The 27,851-nt window shown below is 36.9% G+C and overlaps 3 long non-coding RNA genes across 3 annotated transcripts; all 3 read right to left on the reverse strand.

The window, feature by feature from the left end:
• Nucleotides 1-6,952: 6,952 nt before the first annotated feature.
• LOC113080345 (uncharacterized) lies at nt 6,953-8,679 on the reverse strand. Its single transcript, XR_003281843.1, has 3 exons — nt 8,338-8,679; nt 7,573-7,700; nt 6,953-7,489 (listed from the first exon to the last, which is right to left on the reverse strand). It is a non-coding gene; the product is annotated as an uncharacterized LOC113080345 (long non-coding RNA).
• A 13,479-nt stretch (nt 8,680-22,158) lies between these two features.
• Nucleotides 22,159-23,500, reverse strand: LOC113080330 (uncharacterized). Its single transcript, XR_003281837.1, has 3 exons — nt 23,248-23,500; nt 22,940-23,154; nt 22,159-22,371 (listed from the first exon to the last, which is right to left on the reverse strand). It is a non-coding gene; the product is annotated as an uncharacterized LOC113080330 (long non-coding RNA).
• Nucleotides 23,501-23,982: 482 nt separating this feature from the next.
• Nucleotides 23,983-25,316, reverse strand: LOC113080331 (uncharacterized). The gene is made up of 4 exons (XR_003281838.1): nt 25,269-25,316; nt 25,049-25,164; nt 24,777-24,947; nt 23,983-24,144 (listed from the first exon to the last, which is right to left on the reverse strand). It is a non-coding gene; the product is annotated as an uncharacterized LOC113080331 (long non-coding RNA).
• Nucleotides 25,317-27,851: the final 2,535 nt, after the last annotated feature.

A 27,851-nucleotide genomic window follows, 5' to 3' on the forward strand; every position in this document is an offset into this window, starting at 1 on the left:
GAAAGAGGCGTAACTTGAAGTTGGTCAAATCACACAGAACCATGCAAGATGTCAAAATTAGATTTTGTCGGGCTGTGTTCGAAACCGCATACCCTTTAATTAGGCACTTAATTTCAATAAGTACTAACTTAACGAGCGCTAAAAGAGTTCATCCTCTACAGCCTAAATGCTTATGTATGAATTATGAATGCAATTTGTACACTGTAAACCCGACAAGTTAACTTAACTCAAACCGTTTGAGTAAACCGATTGCCTTGATTTAAACCATTAAATCAAGAAACACAAGAACTACAAGTCTTCAGACACAGACTTAGATGAAATCAACTGAAATACATGAAATCTCTCAAGATCTGATTAAACAACCCCACAAACAGCATCACCAGCTCCACTTATTAATAACCAGACTGACTTTATTTCTGTCAGACGTCTACAGAAGATCTTATTGAGAATTAACTAAGGTTTAGATGTTGATTTGTTTCATTTGAAGTAGCCATGTTAGAGATCAGTGTTTGCTTTAGTTGGGCTCTTGACCCTTGATTTCTGTCTTAGTCTTTTCTCTGGCTGTTATAACCATGTGTTTCTAAAACACATTTGTTGTAATTCAAAAGGCCAGAAGAAATGCCATCAGGTGTGAAACCTAGGTGTAGATTGTTATACTTTATATAGGTGATGATAATTATTCATTATTATTCACAATTATTGATCCGTATCGAGTCTAATCTCTGATGAAATAGGTGTTGTGTAATTAGTAGAAGTGGACCTAGTAAAAGTGACACTAAGAGCCAGTGATTCTGTGATAATCAGTTAATATGAAAATAACTTTGTAAACATGTTAAGTTTACTTGTCGGGTTTTACAGTGATCATCATCCGCTATGTTGATCATGTGACCTACAAAGTTAAAACAAGCACAAAATCTTAAAAGATATAAGTTACAGGTTTAATTAATGTATTTGTAAGTATCTTGATAATGAAGAACATTGCCCATGTTGTTGTCTTGTTGCAGAAACGGTTGACTTTTTATTTTGTGATTGTAGTATAGCCAATACTGTTGATTTTATTTTTTTATATTTTTAACTCCGCTAATGTGATCAAGTGTTATCCTTAAAGCATTTTTCATAATTAGAAAACCCCAAATCGTTATCTCTTGAATATTTTTTCAATTATTTAACGTGAAAAATGTTTTTCTTGTATAGTATCTCATACTATGATGAACACATTTTTTTTTTTTTTTTTTACTGTTTTATGGCATTATGTTTGTTTATTGTTAGATACAACCGTCTTACCATGATCTTTAATGTAATAATTTGGCAACAATAATAAAAAAGAGGATTAGGTGCACTAACACCTCACAGCGACTCTGTGTTATGCCTCCTACTTCAAGTTACGCCTCTTTCAAGTTACGCCCCTGTCTTGCAGTCTGCAGACGTACACGAGAGTCAAAGATGAGATGCTCCCTCACTCCACCTGCCCTTTACTGTCTCATCAGGACCAGATGCTGCTGTGGTCTCTTCATCCTCAGTGACCCCAGAGCAGCGAGAGCATCTAGAGAAAGACCACAAGACACTGAGGATGTGATTTTGGTAAAGTTTGTTCTGCTGGTTTCTGTTTATACAAATGAAGGCTGACTTTCAGAAGCTTCAAAAGCATCATCAAAAAATGTGATAGAGCTTTTATCTGAAGTGATTGACAGTGCTCTCATTACAGGGGCCTACAATCCCCTGATCAACCTGGAGAAGAGAGCCTTGCTCAAGGACACACTGGTGGTAGAGCATTGCGTTAGCAGTGCAAGGTTGTGGGTTCGAATACCAGGGAACACATGTTAGGTAAAAACTGTTAGTCGCTTTGGATAAATTTATAATTTATTTATACAGTACAGACCAAAAGTTTGGACACACCTTCTCATTCAAAGAGTTGTCTTTATTTTCATGACTATGAAAATTGTAGATTCACACTGAAGGCATCAAAACTATGAATTAACACATGTGGAATTATATATATATATATATACACACACTGTAAAACCCGACAAGTAAACTTAACTCAAACCGTTTGAGTAAACAGATTGCCTTGATTTAAACCATGTAAGTTTTAAAAACTTTGCATTCAAGTAATTAAGTGATTAACTAAGTTCTGATTGAGAATTAGTGATGAACAGCTGCTGTTAACAAACAGAATCACTGAAGAAAAGAGAAACACAAGAACTACTACAACTGACTTCAGACACAGCCTTAGATGAAATCAACTGAAATAAAATACATGAAATCTCTCAAGATCTGATTAAACAACCCCACAAACAGCATCACCAGCTCCACTTATTAATAACCAGACTGACTTTATTTCTGTCAGACGTCTACAGAAGATCTTATTGAGAATGAACTAAGGTTTAGATGTTGATTTATTGTTTCATTTGAAGTAACCATGTTAGAGATCAGTGTTTGCTTTAGTGGGGCTCTTGACCCTTGATTTCAGTCTTTGTGTTTTCTCTGGCTATTGTAACATGTTTCTGAAACATGTTAGTTGCATCTCAAAAGCCCAAAAGAAATTCCATTAGCATTTTTTACATAACCCATTGATGATAATCATCAAATATTCAACTGTTTGCAGTGTATCCTTTGATAAAATGGATGTTGTGAATTTAGTTAGATAATATAGTAAAAGTGATTCTAAGAAGCAGTGGTTCTGTGATAATCAGTTAATATGACAAACTTTTCAAACACTTTGATCTTCTATGGTGTCAAACAGTCACACACAGACATCAACAATCAGCATATGAACCTCAACAATGGTGACCATAATAGAAATAAAATGCAGCAGAGCATGCTGGGAGCCATGGATGAGTTTTGTACTACAATAGTACCCAGCATGCATTGCAGCATGTTTTTTTTTTTTTTTTGTCACCATTGTTGAGGTTCATATTCTGATTATTGATGTCTGTGTATGACTAATTGCTGCCATATAAGGTAGATGTCTGTGCATAAAGTGTTCCATAGTTTTATGTAAGCAGATTATGAGAAATCCACCAGCTCTATGAGAGACTTCCATAATAATAAACTGAACTAATTACGCGTCAGCTCTTTAGTCAGATTTTGAACTATGAGCAGCTCCATAATTGATTATTGTCATCACCAGTAAACTGTGTAACAACCAAAACCTGTTAGCATTTTCTCTGGGTTTTTGAGTTATAACAAACATGTTTTAAAAACACATGGTTATAACAGCCAGAGAAAACACATAGACAGAAACTACATAAATAGTAGGGCTGCACGATTAATCGCATGCGATTGTCATGCGTGTCTCATCAGTAAAGATGGTTCTGTGATTAGCGGTAAATGTCCATCAGCTGCTTTCAAATGGAGCCGCACTTAATATACAGAGCCGTAGATCGCTGACAAGCTGTGCAATATCGCGTTCATAACCGCATGCGATTAATCTGCGATTATGAACGTGATATTGCACAGCTTGTCAGTGAATTACGGCTTCCCATCACACTAGATGTGGACTGACATTGCTCAGAAGTCAGATCTTGGTTGAAAGTGAAAACCCAACCTCCGTTTGGTGTCAAACTCTAGCGTAAATACTCCAAAAACATGACAATCTTCACTTATTATAAACAAGATTTATTTCTGTCATAAATGTAAAAAAGTTCTTATTGAGATTAACAGAGATGTTGATTGTTTATTGAAAATTATAGTTTAGTTTGATGTCACCATTATGCTGATCAGTACTTAGGAAGTATGACTCTTTTCAGTGTTAAGCGTTCATTTAGCTGCTGTAATTATATCTGTTACAGCAAAAACAGTGACAAAACGATGTCATTAGGTAATGTTGGTTACTGGCTGATATTAAAAATGTCTTAATATAGCAATCTGATCAACTGATTTTACCAGGAGTCTATTCTACGCTATTAATTTAATATTAATGACTATAACAGATGTGTTGTAATACACAGGATCCTGACAATTTATGTCATTTTATTTTCATCTGATCTTTTTAAACTACATTGTTTTAGAATCACTTCGAACCTTAGAATGCTTAGATATACAGAGACCTCAAGAATTAGTGTAAGAATCTCAACAATGGTGACATGCTTCATGCCGCAATGCATTCTGGGTGCCATGGATGAGTTTTGCATGATGTACCCAGAATACATTGCAGCATAAAGCATGTCACCATTGTTGAGATTCATACACTGAATCTTGATGTTTGTGTGACAAAGCAAAGTATTTTTTTTTTTTAAATCCTTGAAATTATCTGCTTTAAATTCAGCTGGGTGTCAGGTTGTTGACCCATTGAGTCACTTTAATAAATAATACTTAACTAACACCACACAGTAGCTTGGGTGAAAACAGGTAATCAGACATATCAATCATCAGCAAGCAAACAGCACCATTGAACCACATGTTCTCTTGCTGTTTTAGCCACAATAAAGATGACAGCAGCTAAAAAACAACACTGACAAGTCAAGTGTCAAATTGCACAACTAAAGCCAACACTTACCAGCATTATGGTGACATCAAACCAAGCTATTACTTTTAAACAGACATCAACATCCACATCTAAACATCCGCTTAAATCTGAATTAGAATGTTAGGGAATAATGTTCTAATAATGTTATTGATAAACATTTGTAGAATGTTTTTAGAGAACGTTATCCTATCTTTTGAGAGAACGTTCTGGGAACAAAAATAAAACTACCCGCTAAAAACATTGTTAGAACAATCCATGGGAATGTTCTTAGAACATTTTAGAACAAAGAAAATTCTAGCTGGGAAGTGCCGCTCCATTTGAAATCAGGTGGTGGACATTTACTGCTAATCACAGAACCGGCTTTACTGACAAAGACACGCATGACAATCGCATGCGATTAATCGTGCAGCCCTAATAAATAGGTAAAGCAAAACAAATATTCGGATTGTCCCTTATTTTTTTCCTTGTTTTCTTAAAGAATAAACATGTATTTTTTACAAGAATAAACATGATAACATATTATTAATTAATAAAAATAATTTAAGCAATTAAAACCTTTTTTTTTTTAACTTGAATTTAAATACTATAAAAAATAACTTTAAATTCTCAAGGAGTTTATAAGTAAAAAAAAAAGTTCTAAATGAACTTGCGTTAACAATACAATTAGAACTAACAATATAATTCGATTTTTTTTAAATGAACAATTCCTGTATAAAATGGGACAGCAACCTTTATATCAGTGGTTCTCAACCTTTTTTTCCAGCGGGCCGCACTATGGTCTAAGTGCAAGTCTACGCATATAATTTACATATTAAGTCAGCAATACAAACCAACCAGATTTATAATATTATAGCCTAACTATTATGATATATAATCTATTACATTCATTTAAATAAACAATTCTACTCCCCATAAATAAAACACCTGATGCTGTCGGTAGCTGACCAGTTTTGTGAGATTCATCTTGAAAGGAGTAACACAAAGAAGTTGCGATTGTAACGCCTATACTTTCCGCATTAGCAATCCGGGCGCAGACACGGCCAGCGCGGACGCAGACTTCTTCAATTTATACTTCTGAATGCGCAGGCTGATGGCCAGCTCTGCAATTGCCCTGAATTATTGCACATCGCTGTCTTTATATTCTTTTATTGACGGATTGCACAGGTTCGAGTAGCAATGAGCTTCTTCACTCTGCCTGCACATGTGCAATTTTGCTTTTGAAGCCTGACCATACGCACCTGTCCGCGCGGACGATGCCAATATTCTTTAAACGAAACGCGTGATTTTTGACCGCGTCAACACGCACAGTTTGTACGCGTTTTTTTGGTCCGTGTAAACGCGAACATTTTGTACGTCTAAACGCGAAGTTTTTTGTCATGTTATTTAAAGACACGATCGTTTGTATCGCCTTAACGCAACATTTTTGGTCGTGTATTTTTTGTTACGTGTTTCTAGACGAACGTTTTCGTCGTGTAAACATGACATTTTTGAACGTGTAATATTTCTGAGTCTTATTTGATGTGCGACATACACATTTTTCTGTTTTAGTTAAACTGGTGATAATTTAGAATCAACGATTAAATACATTCAATGACTGCATGAATTAACATTATATTATTTTGTAACGTTAAAGGAATTTGTCCTGTAGGTAAAGTGAGTGGTCTCTGTGATCCAACGACCATATTTCCCCTCTGGTTAATACAGGTTAGGGGTAGCTCTAGGTCTTTAATATCTCAATAAGTTGCCATGATTTTAATATTGTTTTATAATGATTTACTGTCAGTTATATTGCAGGATGTTTAATGCACTGATGAGCAAATAGTAATGTTATCTGTCACTATTTATAAGTAAATAGCATCTAAATGTCTACTGAATCCACAAATGTTGCTATTTACACTTGGACTTGGACTGGCTGCCCCACAGTTTACGTGGTCCGCCTGCTGTAGTGATTCTGTAATGTTTATGTGTCGTATGATTGTGTCTGTGTTTAAATGTTGAATAAAGATTTGTAAATTGTCATAGGCTACTGGTGCTTTGTTTTCTGCTTTTGTATTTGCCTTATTGTTATAATATAATTGTTAAATTTGTGATTGTTACAATATATTGTTGTTATTAGATTATTTTTATCTGACATATACAGTATACATACAGTATATGTGTATTATTTCCAGTCAAACTGACATCCCGACTTCAAGCAGCATTCCAGAGTCTCTCATACCAGATTGATGCTGGCCCACTCGGAGATTACTCCAGTCATTTTGAAAAAACAATAGCCACAGTATTTAGTATTTAGCCCTTGCTAACTTTATTATTCATTGTATTTATTAAAGTTGAATGATTTATGGTATTTATAGGCACTATTATGTATAATTATTGACACCCCACCGTGGACCTCACTAATTATTAAACCCTGGCTATGGCCGTATCCAGTGTTGTGTGTTGTATACATATGTTAACATATGTTATACATATGTGTATATAGCCTATTACATCACTCATGTCTTATATAAGTTTTAACATGAATTTTTAGATAAATGTTTTCAACTATACACATTTTTTACAGATCTTTAATAAAAAGGGTTTCAACTTTTCATGCTTGTTCAATGAAACCATTATAATATGCACATATGTGGACAAGGCTGTGTATAATGGCACAATTAAAGTCGTGGTTATGGGGCATTAAAGAGACCCTTCTACTTACTCAGAAAGCAGATGAACAGCCCATAAACATCTTTCACCCTCATTAGCTTCAAAACTTTTAGCTTGCTTTGAAGAGAATATTAAAAACAAGAATAAATGTGTGGGGTTTATTATATATTTTTGCATGATATGGTGGTCAAAACTTTACAAACACCTTGCAGAATATTAAAAAAATGTTCACACAAATAAGTGTAATTTTGAAGATTTGTTTTAATTTAGTACTGCCATGAACAAATAATTTCACAGAACTGCTCCTGTGTAATGGAATATTGTGGTCGACCAGAGAAACCCTCACCAATGGAGCACTGTAAGCCTGGGGAACTGAAGTTAACAGAAGAATAAAATGAATTATAACACAAAAAATTATATTAAAATTACAGTCAATCTGACTATTTAGAGCATACCTTGCGGTTGAGGCAATGTTTCCAGAATATCCATGAATTCAGACAGACTATTCAGGATACTATTTGCCGTTTCTGGATCAAGTAGTTGCACTCTAGATCATGCCACACATCTGGCCATTGTCTGCATTCTGTAATTCATAAACATAACTAGTTGTAGTAAAACTTGCAATCTTTATGTTGGCTTGAGAAAGAGAGAGAGGGAGACAGAGACCACAACCAGGAAATAACCATGCAATAAAATGTATGTGTTTTAAACATGGTTTCTGAAGCGAAAGTGTTCTGTGACAGTACAAATTACCATGCAGCAAGCAAATATACAGTAACGTTAATACAGTTTTTAAACGTGACTTCTTGTCCCCAGTTTATGGTAACACAGAACGTTTAACATAATTTTGACATAAAAAACACTGTTGTTGTAAGGCAAGGCATTTATCTTCTATTATTTCATTTAGCATTTCAAGTAACTAGTCAGCCATCTTGTAAATGTAATATGTTTTGGACATACTTTATGATGATATTCAAATCATCCTCCGTGTTATAAGAGGATGCCAACTTAACTTTTAACTACGGAGTATGTTTTGGACATTATTTAACCGTGTAAAAGACGAACAAAAAATTTAACAAAATTTCTCACTTCAAGTTTTAGGGGTGCTGAGCTCCTTTGACTCTAAAGTTTTACGCTTGCCTATGTATATGCCAACGTAAAATTACGATCTCATTCACGAACAAATGTTACGTGTGACGTTTGCATAGGTATTTGCTTACCTAACAGCACATCATCCCTCACGGAAAGAAATGTCGTCTGACGTATACAGCAACGTGCCATCGCATCACAAATGCAAATGAAATCCTAAATAGAGCAACGCTATTGGCTGTTGTGCGGTCTGACGCGACACCCGAACATATACTTCGTATTTACGCGTACAAACTGTGCGTGTTAATGTTGGACGGTGCCAATATTCCTTAAACGAAACGCGTGATTTTTGACCGCGTCAACACGCACTGTTTGTTCGCGTTAACGCTGTAATTTTTTACGTGTTTCTTTTGTATGTGTAGACACGCACATTCTGGTCGTGTTCGAACTTTAGATAATATAAAGGTAAGTTCCACATATTAATAATTTAGTTTATTGTGGCCTTGTTCTAAAGTACTGATATCTTAAGTGCTTGAGTAAATTAATAAATGTTACATTGTAAATGAATGCTGTTATCCATATTATAAATTATAATTAATCTAAATGGGTTATTACATGTTTGTTTTAAGTTATTGGCCTATCATTTTAAAAAGTATTACACAGAATATATATATATATATATATATATATATATATATATACACACACACACACACTTTATTCACTTTCACATAATAATGTTTTTGTAATTTGGTGTGTACTATAGTTGGTTGTATAGCTTGTTTATGCTGTATTGTCTCTGTGTTGTTTCCAGGAACATAATCTTGGCTGCTGCAGGCTGATGAGTGCTATAATAAAATTACTACATTATATTTAAAGCTGCAATATGTGATTTTTGTAATTCACCACAAGAGGGCGCATTTCCAACAATAACAAAGGCGAAGCTTGACGATGGGAGATGTCGTTTTTAATGCGTTTTCACCATAGCAATGTATCTAAATTGGATAAACGAATCATGATCACGGATGAGGTAATTTATTCTTTTTTGTATTAACTGTATATCTGATCGTATTATTTTATGTAATAATACCCCTCTCTCTCCGGGTCCTCCCTGACGCTCCTCGCACTCGCACTCGCTCCGAGTGGGGCTCGAACCCGGGTCTTCGGCATGGGAGGCGGACACACTAACAAGGAGGCTAAACGGCCACAGCCATTAACGTCTGTTGCTAGTGCGTCCCTTGAGATCGGGGAGTGAGGTGTACCTGCACAGCACCACTCGCTGGCCTCCATTACATATATTATCCCGTTACAACTTACAGCCAGAGGTGGGAAGTCCAGGGGCCAAAGAGTAAAAGTCCTGCCAGATTTTTGTTCCACCCATGAACTCACCAGCCGATTTCACCAGAGGAGGAACCAAGTCATTCCTTCCAAGTCACAAACGAGTCTTGAGTCAAGTCCCACGTCCTCAAAGAGTTAAAGTTAATGAGATAATTAAGTGACTAATTAAATGAAGATGCATTAGTGATGAACACCTGCTGTTTACAATCAACATCACTGAAGAAAAGAGAAACACAAGAACTACAACTGACTTTAAGCACAGCCTTGGATGAAATCAATTGAAAAAAAATATATATATATTTGCTTCTATACAATTGCATTATTGTTTTGCAGCAAACATTTTGTGCAATGCTTATACAACTCTTGATCTCGCAGGTGACTTATGCTTTTGATGACTGTATGATCTTGATTAAATTTCTTGATTATATGAGAAGAGTTCGTGGTTTCGTTGTTAGAGAGAACTGCCATGAATTCACTGCTCTGTCTGTGCACTTTGGATGGGTTAAATACAGAATATGATTTCTGAGTACGGGTCACCACACTTAACTGTATGTCACTTTCACAAAAAAGAGAGAAATCTCATGATGCAAATGCCACCATATAATGCTTTATAACACTTCAATATTAAGAAAAAAAAAAAACTTTTGGATTTAGGCATTTAGCCATGAACATTTATCATGTGATCCTCAACAGTGGTGAAAATTATTATTCATACTGCAGTGCATTATGGGAGTAATTTATGTATTGCAAAATGAAGCATTTTGTTGATTGTCACCATTGTAGAGATTCATATGCTGGTTTTTGATATCTGTGTGTGTGTCTAAAAAGCACTGGAGTTCAAACTTTTATATGTGTTACAAATAAAAAAACCATACCATGTAAATATTAGAACAATGCTTTTTTTGTGTGTGTGTGCATGCTAGAGTTTCACTGGAATTATTCAAAACCTAGACATGTGATAAGAAAGAAGACAAAAGCATTTGAAATATAGTTAAACCAGCTCATTGTGACTATATGTTTTTCATATGTCACAGTTCTGTCTTCTCCACAACACCACATGCAGAGCCACAGAGAGAAATCTAGCACAAGTCAAGGGTCAAGAGCACAATTAAACCAAACACTTATCTCCATGATGGTGGCATCATTTTAACCAATAAAACATCAACATCTGATCCTCCGTAATTCTCAATAACAGCAGGTGTTCATCACTAATGCACAATCAATAGTCACTTAATTATCTCATTAACTTTAACTCTTTGAGGACTTGGGATTTAACTTGAGAATCGTTTGTGACTTGGAAGAAATGACTTGGTTCCTCCTCTGGTGAAATCGGCTGGTGAGTTCATGGGTGGAACAAAAATCTGGCAGAACTTTTACTCTTTGGCCCCTGGACTTCCCACCTCTGCTTACAGCTATTTGTTAAATGATTTGTTGGGTTAATGTTGTGCAGTGTTACGTGTTTATGGTTAATGCCGTGTTGTTTAACATGCTCAAACCAATCGTTCTAAAAGTAAATTTGAACGAACATTTGCAAGTAATGACTAAATATATTTTTAGCAACACATATCCGATTGTATTTAATTGTACTGCCATAATCTCGGTCACCACACGTGATAAAAATCCTTACCTTAGTACAAAGAGCAATATAACCATTATGGCTGTTTATAAGTGCTATTATTGAAACTGAAACAGTCCATTTGCCACGTTATGTTATTTTCTCACAGGTAACGTTATTGATAAAAAATGCTACAGTGACAGAATGTACAGGCATGTGGTGTAATTCATATCTATTAATCTTTACTGTAACTATTACGTTACTTGTACAATAACAAAATAAATAATTGATTTGCTTACCTGTCTATCAATACACTCACGAGAGCAGAGTCTCTGTCAAGTCCAAGATTTTCGCGCAGCTCTCTCCATCTCGTAAATGTCTGGCCAATATTTATCCTGGGTTTATTCCTCCGTTTGTCACACAGTCTGCGTGTATCCGAATAACGCTTACGTTTTACTGGCACTTCAATACTCGCCAAAGAGTAATCGTGATCCATAACAATAACATAACCACCACTTCCGCATTTGACCATGTGATATTCCGGTGTGGTGGAACATCACATGGTCTACACCGGAAACAAAGTATAGAGCGGACATTGCGTCACTGAGAGGCGACATTTCTTTTCCGGGACGGCCAGTTATTTAAAATCAGAATTTCTCTGAAATAAAAAATCTTTGGAGACTTTTGAGATATTGTAAGTACACAACTGGAGGAAATATATCACACTGTGCAAGTTATTTTCGGAAATTTTATTACAAAATTCCTCCATATTGGAGCTTTAAAATGTGTTTTGATAATCATTATATTTCTATTATTAATATTTTAGAAGATATAGTGGCAAGTATATATATATACTTGTGTGCAATGCATACCAGCTTTTTGCTTTGGAGCCGAGCGTTAGTATCATTCTGCTCAACTGTGTCTGATGTGAACTACGAGTTCAGCATGCTTTCGGAAGCTTCGTGTTTGCGAGACGGCGCTTCAGCGGCGGTCATTCCTGTGTCGAGTGGATTGCACACTTCAGGCTGCACTACCCAATTCGTGTTGTAAGCGGCCAATTCCCCTGTGCACCTCAGCACTAAAAGAGCATTTCCCAAAGAGCAAATCTGACGCGATCTTGGGCTCATTCTGGTGGCCGACAGACAAGAACCACTTCTGGCAGTTGCACCGGGGGTTTGAGGAATACAGTGGTGACAAACCTCGCAGGGAACCAACCCTCTGGGGACCATCAGTTGATGGCAGCTATGCTTTCTCAGGCTGCCGAGATGGTAGGGCTCGAGTAGAATCCTCCACTGAGCCATCCAGCGAAGAGGTATTTGGCAATTCCGCTGGTTGAGCATGCGGTAGCAATGAAATTGTGTCCTAAGTCCGCCTCCTCCTGGCGTGGAGACCCAGTACTGCCTTCCCGGGCATGTAGGGATTCTTTGGGTCTAACCAGCGGTGCCTATGCGGCTTGCGGGGAAGCTGCTTCTGCCTTACATGGCATGACGTTATTGCAGGTGCATTAGACTCAGGCACTGAAGGACCTGCACGATGGTGGTCACGATCCAGTGGTTCTGGAAGAACTCCGAATGGCCACTGACCTGGCACTTCGAGCGACGAAGGTCACCACTAGTTCGCTGGGTAGTGCGATGTCCAAATTAATGGTCCAGGAGCACCATTTCAGGCTAAGGCAGACATGAGGGACACCGACAAGGTCCGGTTTCTCAATGCCCGTGTGTCCCAGACCGGCCTCTACGGCGACACAGTTGAGAGCTTTGAAAGTCACAGAGGCGGCTCTTGTTCCCCTCAGAGAACAGGGTGTTCGCATTCTCAACTATCTAGACGATTGGTTGATACTAGCACAATCTCGGGATCAGTTGTGCGAGCACAGGTTTTTGGTGCTCCAGCACCTGAGCCTGTTGGGCCTTTGGGTCAACTGGGAAAAGAGCAAACTCACCGAGGCAGAGGATCTCTTTTTCGGTATGGAGTTGGATTCGGTCGAACAGACAGCACACCTCACAGAGGAACGTGTGCGGTCGGTGCTAGCCTGCTTGAATACGTTCAAGGGCAGGACAGCGGTCCCACTGAAGATTTTTCAGAGGCTCCTGTGGCATGTGCTGTCCGTGGCGGCACTTACACTGCTCAGCCTGTTAAATATGAGACCGCACCAGCACTGGCTTTATGGCTGAGTCCCGAGGTGGGCGTGGAAGTGCGGCACTCACCGGGTCCAAGTTACACCGGCCTGTCACCAAAACCTCACCCCGTGGTCATATCTTGTGTTTCTATAGGTAGGGGTGCCCCTAAAGCAGATTTCCAGGCATGCTGTGGTTTACACGCATGCCTCCACCACTGGCTGGGGGTTCACGTACAATGGGCATGCAGTCTCAGGGGTTTGGACGAGCCCACAGCTGCAGTGGAACCTTGCCTTGAACTTTGCCTTGAACACCTTGTCTCTTACGAGGCAAGCATGTGCTGGTACGAATGGACAACACATCGACATTGCATACATCAACCGACATAGTCGTAAGGTATACTGGTATGCACGTATGCAAACATCAGACGTTATAATTGTTCACAAAGGATGATGCATTGGTACGTTGCATGTGGTGTCAGCCTTATGTCATGATTTGTCATGCCCTTTTTTAAGTCCTACGGTCGTTCTACAGATTCAAAAGTCAACAGCCATAACCATGGCTCTTAGAAAATTTTTAGCAAACTGCCAACCAACATTTTCAGACTGCGTGCAGCTGGCTTCTTCTAACCACAATGAAGATTTGAATCTTGTGATATTACGGTATGTCCAAAATGCATTACATTGATAAGAAAGCACGATCTATGGCTGACTTAATGCAACTTGAAATCATTACATGGTAAGGAAAAATGTCCTCTTACAATACCAGTGGATGTTTAATGGATAGCTAATAAAATGTATGTAATTATGATTTAAATTACATTTAACTTTAGGTTACATTGTTCAGTTTGCAGTTTTCCAAAGCACTTTGTTTTATAATGTCCTGACAGTAATATATATATATATATATATATATATATATATATATATATATATATATATATATATGAATTAATAAAAATTTAACATGACAATCTGATTCTTTGTAATTATTTTGAATTAATTGTAAGAACTAGGCTCATAGTTTATGTTAATGAAAGTGTTAGTCAGCCACCACTGAAGTAGAGGAACCTAGAATTTTTTATTATTATATTATATTATTATATATTTTGTCTTTTACAGAATGCAGACAATGGCCAGAAGTGTGGTATGGTCAAGAGGGAGAATGCTGGATCCTGAAACAGCAAATGAAATGCTGGACCAGGTATCTGAGTTTCTGGATCATTTGGAAACATTGACTCAGCAGCACGGTATGCTCCAAAATGTGTTAATATTGATATGTGTCATATTATTGTGTTTGAGATGTTTTGAATACTAATTGTGAATTGTTCTTATTAATTGTTTTTTTTTTCCCTGTTATTCTTAGTTCCCCAGGGTTATAGTGCTCCCTTGGTAAGGGGCTCATCTGGCCGTCCACGATTCTCCATAACCGAAGAACAGTTGCGTTTTCTGATAGAATATAACTTTTCTACAAGACAAATGGCGGATATCTTGTGTGTGTCCAGGCGAACTGTGAAAAGTCATTTAAGGTGAGGTTATTTTTCTTAGTTGTTCATGCAGTCTCCTTGTGCATTTAAATTGTACAGATAAGTAATGCATCTTAAATTTGAATGCAAAATTCATGGTTAATTTTATGTACAGTATCACCTAAAAATCTAGATTTGAATGTACTTGTTATTTAAGTTGCACATAAGCATGATGGCTCAGTGGGTAGCGCTATCACCTTTGTCAGTGTGGGTTTCCTCTGGGTCCTCCAGTTTCCCCCACAATCCAAAGACATGCTGCTTAGGGCAATTGCAGGTTCAAAATTAATGTCCAGGGTGTTTCTCCCGCCTATGGCCTGAGATGCTAAGATAGGTCCCAGCTGTCCCATGAGCCTACAAAGCATATGTGGTATAGCACATGGATAAATGAGTCTGACTCTGAACTACTCAAAAACATTGCGTGACTATATGCTTCAATGTTCCATCTTAAAGTGTGAAACCCACATAACCCCTATTTCAACAAAGATTTTGAAAAAGTTTTAAACATCAACTGTGTTCAGTACTGAGCAGAAAATATTTATTATATAAACTATAAAGTGATAGGGATAAACCCTAAAGTTAATGAATTGATTGATTGATTGACTGATTATAAACAATATTAACTTAATATACATAATAGAGGAGAATTTGAGTACAATTATCTTGGGTTTTAATCCATGAGTCTCACTTTTGCTCTTTTCTATCAACAGGGAATACAGAATTTCACTCAGAGACAGATACACTGATCTGTCCGACTCTGACCTTGATAACAGTTAGAGAATTAGTTGGAGGAAATGATGAACTTGGAGCAGAATCAGTCTGGGCACGTCTGGCTGGTCAGGGTATTGTAGTGCAGCGGCACAGGGTCCGACAAAGTTTAATCAGGACTAATCCAGTGGGAGCAGCCCAGAGAGTCACCACACGTAGACTGCACAGAAGAGTGCAGGTTGCCGGGCCAAATTCTTTATGGCATTTGGACGGTAATCATACGTTAATCAGGTAAATGGTCCTACTATTATTTTTATTTAATGTAAAAAATAGACAGTGGCAAACTGCTAAAACAAACTTTTATTTTTTATCATTTTACTTGGGTTTCAATGAAATGTCAATATTATTGATGGCACTCGAGATGGTTTCTGCCAAATACAAATAAATCCAGTAACATTCATTTCCATCACCTTCTGTATACTTAGCTTTAGATCTTTAGAGATGACTACCAGAATAAATATTACATAAATTGATCAGGTTTCAGTGTACCTTAAATACTTTTACATAATTATTACTTTTTATTTTTTTTAGGTGGAGGATTGTCATACATGGTGGGATTGACGGGTACAGCAGGCTTGTTGTATTCTTAAAAGCTTCTTCCAACAATCGGAAGAGAATTGAGAGATTGTGGCGTGACGTTTGGTGCGGCATCTCCAATACTTACTATGCCTTATTCATGCTTTTGGAAAGTGAAGGTAAAATTGACAGTACCAATGAAATGCACCTTTGGGCATTACATTATGTGTATATACCTCGAATCAACAGGGATCTCCAAATGTTCATTCATCAATGGAACCACCACAAGCTGAGAACTGAACGGTACATGTCTCCCCATCAACTCTTCATTCGAGGATGTCTCTCACAGCTAACTCGAAACCAGACAGGGATACGTGGAATCCTTGGAGCAGATGAGGAGCCTGTTGCAGATGTAAACATCCCTCCAGCTTCAGAAGAAGTTACACCCCAAGCTTTTCACACAATTTTCCACTGGCCAGAATCTGTTGAGGTTCCTGCCAACCACTTTAACATTCAAGCAGGAGTAATGGGACAACTTGTGCAGCAGGTCAACCCTCTTGGTGGAAGACGTGATGATTTAGGAACTGATCTTTTGGAGCAAGTTGTTAACTTCCTTGGAAATATTCCTCAACCCATATAGATTACACATACACTGGAACAAATGTTTGGAATATTTAAGATTTTTAATGTTTTTTCTTATGGTCACTTAAGCTGCATTTGTTTATATAAAACAGTAATACTGAAAGTAATTCCTGAAAAAGTATCATGGTTGATCACAAACATATGATGAATCACAAAATTATTGAGCAGAACAACAGTTTTCCACATTATAACACGAAGCTTCCGAAAGCATGCTGAACTCGTAGTTCACATCAGACACAGTTGAGCAGAATGATACTAACGCTCGGCTCCAAAGCAAAAAGCTGGTATGCATTGCACACAAGTATATATATATACTTGCCACTATATCTTCTAAAATATTAATAATAGAAATATAATGATTATCAAAACACATTTTAAAGCTCCAATATGGAGGAATTTTGTAATAAAATTTCCGAAAATAACTTGCACAGTGTGATATATTTCCTCCAGTTGTGTACTTACAATATCTCAAAAGTCTCCAAAGATTTTTTATTTCAGAGAAATTCCGATTTTAAATAACTGGCCGTCCCGGAAAAGAAATGTCGCCTCTCAGTGACGCAATGTCCGCTCTATACTTTGTTTCCGGTGTAGACCATGTGATGTTCCACCACACCGGAATATCACATGGTCAAATGCGGAAGTGGTGGTTATGTTATTGTTATGGATCACGATTACTCTTTGGCGAGTATTGAAGTGCCAGTAAAACGTAAGCGTTATTCGGATACACGCAGACTGTGTGACAAACGGAGGAATAAACCCAGGATAAATATTGGCCAGACATTTACGAGATGGAGAGAGCTGCGCGAAAATCTTGGACTTGACAGAGACTCTGCTCTCGCGAGTGTATTGATAGACAGGTAAGCAAATCAATTATTTATTTTGTTATTGTACAAGTAACGTAATAGTTACAGTAAAGATTAATAGATATGAATTACACCACATGCCTGTACATTCTGTCACTGTAGCATTTTTTATCAATAACGTTACCTGTGAGAAAATAACATAACGTGGCAAATGGACTGTTTCAGTTTCAATAATAGCACTTATAAACAAAGTTATATTGCTCTTTGTACTAAGGTAAGGATTTTTATCACGTGTGGTATTTAGTCATTACTTGCAAATGTTCGTTCAAATTTACTTTTAGAACGATTGGTTTGAGCATGTTAAACAACACGGCATTAACCATAAACACGTAACACTGCACAACATTAACCCAACAAATCATTTAACAAATAGCTGTAAGCAGAGGTGGGAAGTCCAGGGGCCAAAGAGTAAAAGTCCTGCCAGATTTTTGTTCCACCCATGAACTCACCAGCCGATTTCACCAGAGGAGGAACCAAGTCATTTCTTCCAAGTCACAAACGATTCTCAAGTTAAATCCCAAGTCCTCAAAGAGTTAAAGTTAATGAGATAATTAAGTGACTATTGATTGTGCATTAGTGATGAACACCTGCTGTTATTGAGAATTACGGAGGATCAGATGTTGATGTTTTATTGGTTAAAATGATGCCACCATCATGGAGATAAGTGTTTGGTTTAATTGTGCTCTTGACCCTTGACTTGTGCTAGATTTCTCTCTGTGGCTCTGCATGTGGTGTTGTGGAGAAGACAGAACTGTGACATATGAAAAACATATAGTCACAATGAGCTGGTTTAACTATATTTCAAATGCTTTTGTCTTCTTTCTTATCACATGTCTAGGTTTTGAATAATTCCAGTGAAACTCTAGCATGCACACACACACACACAAAAAAAGCATTGTTCTAATATTTACATGGTATGGGTTTTTTTATTTGTAACACATATAAAAGTTTGAACTCCAGTGCTTTTTAGACACACACACAGATATCAAGAACCAGCATATGAATCTCTACAATGGTGACAATCAACAAAATGCTTCATTTTGCAATACATAAATTACTCCCATAATGCACTGCAGTATGAATAATAATTTTCACCACTGTTGAGGATCACATGATAAATGTTCATGGCTAAATGCCTAAATCCAAAAGTTTTTTTTTTCTTAATATTGAAGTATTATAAAGCATTATATGGTGGCATTTGCATCATGAGATTTCTCTCTTTTTTGTGAAAGTGACATACAGTTAAGTGTGGTGACCCGTACTCAGAAATCATATTCTGTATTTAACCCATCCAAAGTGCACAGACAGAGCAGTGAATTCATGGCAGTTCTCTCTAACAACGAAACCACGAACTCTTCTCATATAATCAAGAAATTTAATCAAGATCATACAGTCATCAAAAGCATAAGTCACCTGCGAGATCAAGAGTTGTATAAGCATTGCACAAATGTTTGCTGCAAAACAATAATGCAATTGTATAGAAGCAAATATATATATATATTTTTTTTTCAATTGATTTCATCCAAGGCTGTGCTTAAAGTCAGTTGCAGTTCTTGTGTTTCTCTTTTCTTCAGTGATGTTGATTGTAAACAGCAGGTGTTCATCACTAATGCATCTTCATTTAATTAGTCACTTAATTATCTCATTAACTTTAACTCTTTGAGGACTTGGGACTTGACTCAAGACTCGTTTGTGACTTGGAAGGAATGACTTGGTTCCTCCTCTGGTGAAATCGGCTGGTGAGTTCATGGGTGGAACAAAAATCTGGCAGGACTTTTACTCTTTGGCCCCTGGACTTCCCACCTCTGGCTGTAAGTTGTAATGGGATAATATATGTAATGGAGGCCAGCGAGTGGTGCTGTGCAGGTACACCTCACTCCCCGATCTCAAGGGACGCACTAGCAACAGACGTTAATGGCTGTGGCCGTTTAGCCTCCTTGTTAGTGTGTCCGCCTCCCATGCCGAAGACCCAGGTTCGAGCCCCACTCGGAGCGAGTGCGAGGAGCGTCAGGGAGGACCCGGGAGAGAGGGGTATTATTACATAAAATAATACGATCAGATATACAGGTAATACAAAAAAGAATAAATTACCTCATCCGTGATCATGATTCGTTTATCCAATTTAGATACATTGCTATGGTGAAAACGCATTAAAAACGACATCTCCCATCGTCAAGCTTCGCCTTTGTTATTGTTGGAAATGCGCCCTCTTGTGGTGAATTACAAAAATCACATATTGCAGCTTTAAATATAATGTAGTAATTTTATTATAGCACTCATCAGCCTGCAGCAGCCAAGATTATGTTCCTGGAAACAACACAGAGACAATACAGCATAAACAAGCTATACAACCAACTATAGTACACACCAAATTACAAAAACATTATTATGTGAAAGTGAATAAAGTGTGTGTGTGTGTATATATATATATATATATATATTCTGTGTAATACTTTTTAAAATGATAAGCCAATAACTTAAAACAAACATGTAATAACCCATTTAGATTAATTATAATTTATAATATGGATAACAGCATTCATTTACAATGTAACATTTATTAATTTACTCAAGCACTTAAGATATCAGTACTTTAGAACAAGGCCACAATAAACTAAATTATTAATATGTGGAACTTACCTTTATATTATCTAAAGTTCGAACACGACCAGAATGTGCGTGTCTACACATACAAAAGAAACACGTAAAAAATTACAGCGTTAACGCGAACAAACAGTGCGTGTTGACGCGGTCAAAAATCACGCGTTTCGTTTAAGGAATATTGGCACCGTCCAACATTAACACGCACAGTTTGTACGCGTAAATACGAAGTATATGTTCGGGTGTCGCGTCAGACCGCACAACAGCCAATAGCGTTGCTCTATTTAGGATTTCATTTGCATTTGTGATGCGATGGCACGTTGCTGTATACGTCAGACGACATTTCTTTCCGTGAGGGATGATGTGCTGTTAGGTAAGCAAATATGTGAATAAAAGCCTAAATTCAATCTGTTCATCATATAAAGAGATTGTGTCTCTTCAGAAAATTTTGACTAAAGAACTCAATTCATATGGATTCGTTTTACGATTTATTTATGAACTTTTTGATGCATGACATTGGTAGTTACATAGATGTAATGAAGGGACAGAAAGCTCTCAGATTTCATTAAAATATCTTAATTTGTTTATGGGTTCACAAAACTTTTATGGGTGGGTTTGGAACAACATGAGGGTGAGTAATTAATGACAGAAAATTATTTTAAGGGTCAACTATCCCTTTAATTAACATTTGACGAAATTAACTAAATTACATTTTTCCAAATCCAAGGTAACCTTTGAGTGCTGTGTTAAGCAGATCAGTCAACTCTTCCTCTTCTTGGATGCCTCGAGGCAAAAAGAGCACCATGCCACAAGTTGATGCAAATGGAAGCCGGCGATTTTCTTGAGTGTAAAACTCAATTCTCGGTTCTCCGGGGAAGCCCAGTGTGGGAATGCTGTCTGCCCCAGTAATAAATACCAGCATCTCCTGGAAGGTGATTGTTGATTGTTTTTCTGTAAAATTAAGAAAAAAATTCAGTATTATATATTTTACTATATTCATATTTACAATTATATTTTAGCTTATTGATCTGCTGTATAAAAGCAATATCACAAAACTGTGCTGTTGTTCTGAATATAAGTTGTGATTGTCTGTTAAAACCATGCAAATACTGTATATTGACGACTGTGAGAGTGATATTGAAGAAAAGCATAATTATAAAATATGACAAAATTATTCAAAATTATCCCAGTCTTGATTACCCTGAATTGAATTCAGCAGGAGCTCCCAGCAAAATATGGTGTCTTCCTCCTTTTCCCTGAGATTGCTTCCCTCCTCACTCCAGCAAATGGTGAATAGGGCTCTAAATTCATCTCTTGTTAATTGTTTCTCCTCATTTGTGAACAAGGGAAGGAAGACCTTCCAGTTTTTTTCGACAATCTGCCAGAAGTTGCTACAGGAGTTCATGCCTTCCTTGAATTGGGCGATCATGTCTGCTGTTCTAAAATAAATATGTTCCAAGAGATTTCCAAACTTTATTTAAAAAAAAAAAAAAAAAAAAACATTTTTATGAATTAAGTGTCCTCCACAATAATTGTCTACCGTTGTAAATTTGAGCATGTAAAATTGTCTTAGCTATTTATCCTTTTTGTCTTTCATTCCAAACCATTTGGAAGTAGATGAAGTAACACAAGCCGGGATCTGAAATAGCTGGATTTTACTCATATTTGCCAATATTAGTGAAGGCCATTAAAAAAAACATGATTCAAAGAACTGTAGACTGATTAAAATGTAAATTATTTTGAGTTTTATACCTGAAGTAAATGTGGTGTTTGATTAGCTGACCATAGATCCGTCTCATATTAGGTGCTGCACTGAAAATTCCAGGCACACCACAGTCAGCAATCCAGTCTCCCAGGCTTGACACTATTCGGTCTTTGTCTTCTTGGGTCTGACAAAAAAAAAACCTTAAAAGAAAGAAACTCCATTACTCTCACAAATCATAAATGCCTTCTGTTTGAACGGTGTGAAGATGCATACCTGCCGCACTTTATCCTGAATTTCCCCATCTGGCAGGTCCTGCCAATCAAATTCTTCGGCAGAATCTGCCTTGCCACACATTAATTTGTACAATGTGGTATTTAGTGCATTGAAACTAGGTCCACCGTGCATTAGAGACCAAGAAATGAGCTTTCCTGCTGTGTAATAACGCTTTTTTTCCACAGCCACTTGGTCATACGTGAAAAACATCTGGCCTGTTTTCCCCTCAAAAACTCCGAATGATGACTGCACACCCTGCATCAGAAGCCTAGATAAATAAAGAGCCCAAATACAATTAAATAATTGAATTGATATGGAAATGAAAGCCTACATTTTGTGCTTATTAATAATAATTGTAAAGCAAATTATCAGAGCAAAATAAAAAAAATATATGACTGTCACGTTTTATTTGGATAATAGTGGCCAGCTAACTATAATATGTTTTTTAAATTTCATACACGGCTACACCAAATAATTGTGGTCATGTAGTACTGATTTAAGTTAAATTTCTAACAAACACACACACACACACACACACACACACACACACACACACACACACACACATTATCACAAAGCTTATGCTAAGAAAAAGAAAACAGTCCATTACAGGGTACAAAACTGTTGGCCAAGCAACAAGAGGAACACTGCCACAATATTACTTTAATATTGATATTGCAGTACTATGAGGTCATATTTTAAACCATATTCAATTGATACTTGAGACACAGGATGGCACCAGTTTCTATGCTATGGTGTGATGCACCAAAAAAAGACATCACATAATATTTGATAAATATATTATTACATACACATGATAAATAGTTAAGACCAACCTGAAAAATTCTCTGCTAGGTCCCCCATAGTCATCAGCACTTTCACCTACAAATTCAATTTGTGGGGATTTGTGCCATGCAAAGTAGCTAGTTTTCAGTGCAGTACATGCACTATGAAGAATTTTCCTCCTTCTGGCCACTACAATCACCCTTTCTTCCAAATTTAGATTTTCCCTCTGAAATGTTCTGATGATGTCAGCAGCAGAAACGTCATCCTAAGTCATTAAAATAACAAAAAAAAAAATATTATTATTATTATAAATTAATAGAAATTATTATGACTTTTAAAGGTATGGTTGCATAATTACATCAATTTCATTGTCAGAATAAACAGGTGAGGTCAACATCACCACATCCTCCTCATCTTCAGAATCTAATGCATAAACTTCACTGTAAAGTAAAAAAAAAAATGCATAACTTAGTATAACTACATTAATTGCATTTAATTGCATAACTTAGTCAAGACACAATTCCACACAACAAACTGTATTAAACTTAGGGCCAGATTTACTAAACAGGGCAAATTAGCGTGAGAGCACAAATCCATAAAAGTGCCATTGGTAGTGGAAAGCGATGATCTATTGAACACACCACATCAAAGCCACTGATAATCATGTATGTGTGACAAAACAGCTGCAAAATGAGTCACGTTTTTTTGGCCTGTAAATAATGGCACAAATACCAATAAATTGATTATTTTTTCACTGCGTGTCTTTGGTAAATCCTGACAGTACTTTTGTGACCCCAAAAGATGGTTTGCGCTGGAGCAAGCTGTTAGTAAATCTGTGTGTAATCTTACATTTTACAAACAAGAACAATCGGTTTCAATCCCACAGCTCTGGAAATGTTGTATTTATCTCTTATCTGACCAGTTGGTTCAGTTAATGCAGCTTCCACTTAACAAGCTGATTTGAATCAAATATGTAAAATAAAAAATACAGACAAAATGTACAGAGCGGCAGGTTCCCAGGACCAGGTTTGAAGACCACTAGGAGATGTGGCAATAGTAAAGGGAAAAGAGAAATGAAAGACCATGGCGGTGACGAGGGTGAAGAATTGTCAATTGGTGGTGAGAAAGCTGGAACAGGGCAGGGGGAGAAGCCAACATCCTGATCACTGGAATGGAGGGGACTTGGGATGCTTCCTAAGTCCTGAGTAGCAGCCAGTTGGTCAGTTGAAGATTCAACACTGGATGCAATTAATTCCTAAAATGCATTATAATTATTTCGTTTTTGTTGTTTTTCCACTTAAAAAAAAATGATGTTTTAGGCCCCATTCACACTACTGCGTTTTCGTTTAAAAACTGAGAACTTTTGCTACGTTTGCACCTTCCGTCCACACTAATACAGCAAAAAAAGGAAACCCAAAACGGAGAAGTTTAGAAACGATGACATAGTAGAGGCTCACTCTCGGTTCTATGATTGGGGGTCATCAGTCATGGCGTATATCTATGCTAGCAGATGTTGTGCGAGTAAATGCTGCATTTTACATTGCTATAACTGCCTACATGCACCGGAGGCAAGCTATTATTCAAGCGATCTGTGACAATTCCCGTGTGCAGCGGCGGTATCTACCGTACATGGAGTGTCAGTTTTGGGTTAAGCCAGGAGGAACCAGCGCATGGTGGGATAATTTTATTAATGAAGTTGTGTTTACACCGGCATGCGCATGCCCAGTGTTGGAGAATGGTCACGTGATCCACGTTTTCAGTCGTTTTAATGTAGACGGAGATCAATTCTAATACACAGCTAAAACGCTGGTATGGACGGAGATCGTATTCGTTTTAATTCTCCGTTTTTAAACGCAGTAGTGGATGGGGCCTTAAAGTTGAACTTACCTCTATTTGAACACCTGACATCCAAAGCACATATAAGGTTGAGGGCCTACTAATTTCATGATCTGAGAGGCTACCATCAACAGTACTAAGTAAAGTGTTCGGTGACCAGGACAGCTGTACACGGAATACTTCACTGGCCATGTCGTCTGAACCAGCAAAGGCAAACAGATCCTTTACAACACATGAGCAAATATAGAAATGACAAATCAGAACTATATACTGAATATACTAAATGTGCAGAAAGAACTTACAAATTAGCTAACACAAAATACCTGAATTGGTTGAGACTCAACAAATTTCCTTGTTTTCCTGGTGCCATCAGGGTACTGAAACTGTATTGCAAAGCCTCAACAATTTGACATAGATGTGCCCTCCTTTCAGCAATTTTCTTTAAAAAAAATAAATAAAAAAAATGTATAAATGTTACACACACACATTATATCATATATAGGAAAACGTGATTAAAACAGAAAAAAGTAAATAAATAAATACCTGTCTTCGCCTTTGTTCAAAGGATTCAAACTGGCGCCGCTGATGATCCTTTAAACATAATGAACAGATAAATAAAATGATTACATTTATTAAGTTTATAACATTATTCAAAGTTAATCAAAGTCCAAAACAAAATCTTATTTTGAGAACATAATATGCTATTAAAGCATATAGCAAACTACAAATAAATATGTTTCACCTGATAGATAATGAGAATGCTGGTTACTTACCTTGCTACTTGTTCCTGCATTACCTACATTTTCTACGGTTCCACAAATTGGATCCTATCAAAAAAATTACACTAAATCAGAATACAGATTTTTATTTTTATTTTGTTGTTCTTGCTGACTGACAAAAAGTTTATATTTTACACTTTAGAATGAATATTTTATAAAACAGTCACAGTTTGAAAAGAGGTGGTTTGTCTTAAGCATTTCATATGGGATATATTGTAATAAATAAACTGATCATGTATTTCTGAAGAATCATAATTGAGATAAACTTACAGTAGTACTGCTTTGACAGTTCACCTCATTTCTGCTCTGATGTTGTGTGCCAGCCGAACTGGATGTGTTCTGTCAAACAGGCAGCATAGTCTTTAAAACAAGTTTTATTTTTAATGAAATATAATTAGTTACAATACTAATAGCTTCCTGATGAGCACAAAACATTTATTTTCCCCCCAAAACCAAATACTTTGCTATCCACATTAATTCCAGAGGTCTATTCTTTTATTAACAATTACCTTGTTTGTGTACCGGTATATTTTTTTCTCATAAACAATTTATTGAGAAAAATCTGAAACAAATTTGATATTTAATGAGCTCTAGCCCCCTAAGATATGAAAAAGCATCCTGTGAGCAATAAAACTGTATTCTGGGAAGCTTTAAAATAGAAGTCAGAGGTTGGATCTGTATGTTGCCGGGTTGTTAGGACTGCCTAGTGACCATTTATTGGTCTAATGTAATTTGGGAACTTAAAACAAACAAAAAAAGAGGTCCCAGTTCTCCATTTGCATAAAGATCCAGGATCTGGTTCTAGCCACATCACTGATAACAGCGGCTGCAAAGAGCTCAGGTTTTCTGGTCCTGAGAAACGAGTATCTAAGTAAATAAAGAAAGTGAGAAAAACTTACAGTAGTACTGCTTTGACAGTTCACCTCATTGCTGCTCTCATGTTGTGTGCCAGCCAAACTGGAGGTGTTCTGTCAAGAATAAAAGGCAGGATAGTCTTTAAAACAACTTTTCTTTTTAATTGAATATTAATAGTAACAATAGTAATGGCATCCCAGTTAAAGCAATGCAGGATCAGCAAAAATAAATAAATACATTTTTGTTTTTATAGCATAAAAATTTATTTGGGAGATAATATTTAGTAGAATAATTTGTTGTTCTTACCTTAAGCCTCACATATACCGCTGACCTGCCAAACTGTGGACATGCTTTTATAACTGCAGGGCAAACTGAGCTCAGCTCAACAGGTATTACCCTTCTCCTCCTGTCAACTCTGCAGATTTCAATTCCACCCTCTCCAATTATCGGAAATGCTTCCCTAATTTTCTGAAGAAATGCTCTCTCATTCATTGAAAATGGCACAACTAGTTTTTTAACCGTTGTACCTGTTTAGAGAAAAGTGTGTGTGTGTTTGTGTGTGTGAATGTGGATGTATACATGTACAAATTATGATATATATATATATATATAAATCCTGCTGGAAAATCATCTTCATCTTCATAAATCATCTTCATAAAGCTTTTCTGCTGAAGAAAGCATGAAGTGCTCTTAATGATTTTCCAGCAGGATTTTCACCTGCACACACTGCCAAAATAACCAAAACCTGGTTCTATGACCATGGGATTACTGTGCAATACTGTGTGATTTCATGTAATATTCCAATTTTATTAAATTTTGATTTTGTGGGTTTCACAAGCTGTAATCCATAATCATCAAAATTATAACACATAAAGTCTTGAAATATCTCACTTTCCAAGCAATGAGCCTATATAATATATTAATTTCACATTTTAAGTTGAATTCCTGATATAAATGAACTTTTCCATGATATTCTAATTTATTGGAAAGGGTCATATATATAAATATATATATATACACACAATATCTTCTTAAATATTAATAATAGAAATATGATGATTATCAAAACACATTTTAACCCCTTACACACAGCTTATTTGTTAGTGATTGAAGCTGTTTTTAACGCTTCTAAGGACGAAAGAGCAGACAGAAGTGTTTATAAAGCTCCGGGGAGAGAACGATGAACTTTTCACCCGCGTCTTGCTTAGCGCTGTCACGGTTGCTAGGCGACAGGATATGAGCAACGGGTAAGGGAGGGAACTGAAAGAAGGGTAGGCTGTCCAAATTCACAAACACCGACTTCCGGTTTTTGCGGTCGTCGGAGGACCCATCCTCCTTCAACCGGGTAGGAAGGATCCTAAGGAGGATGCAGACCCTGAATTTGGACACAGCTGAGCAATACATCACTTCACAGGAAGTGGAGAGCGATTATCCCCCAACTGTCATTGCGCGCAGCACGTCATCACCAGTCAGAACAGCCGTCTTCGCTGTC

This window comes from Carassius auratus, unplaced genomic scaffold, assembly GCF_003368295.1.
Source record: "Carassius auratus strain Wakin unplaced genomic scaffold, ASM336829v1 scaf_tig00030951, whole genome shotgun sequence".
NCBI lineage: Eukaryota > Metazoa > Chordata > Actinopteri > Cypriniformes > Cyprinidae > Carassius > Carassius auratus.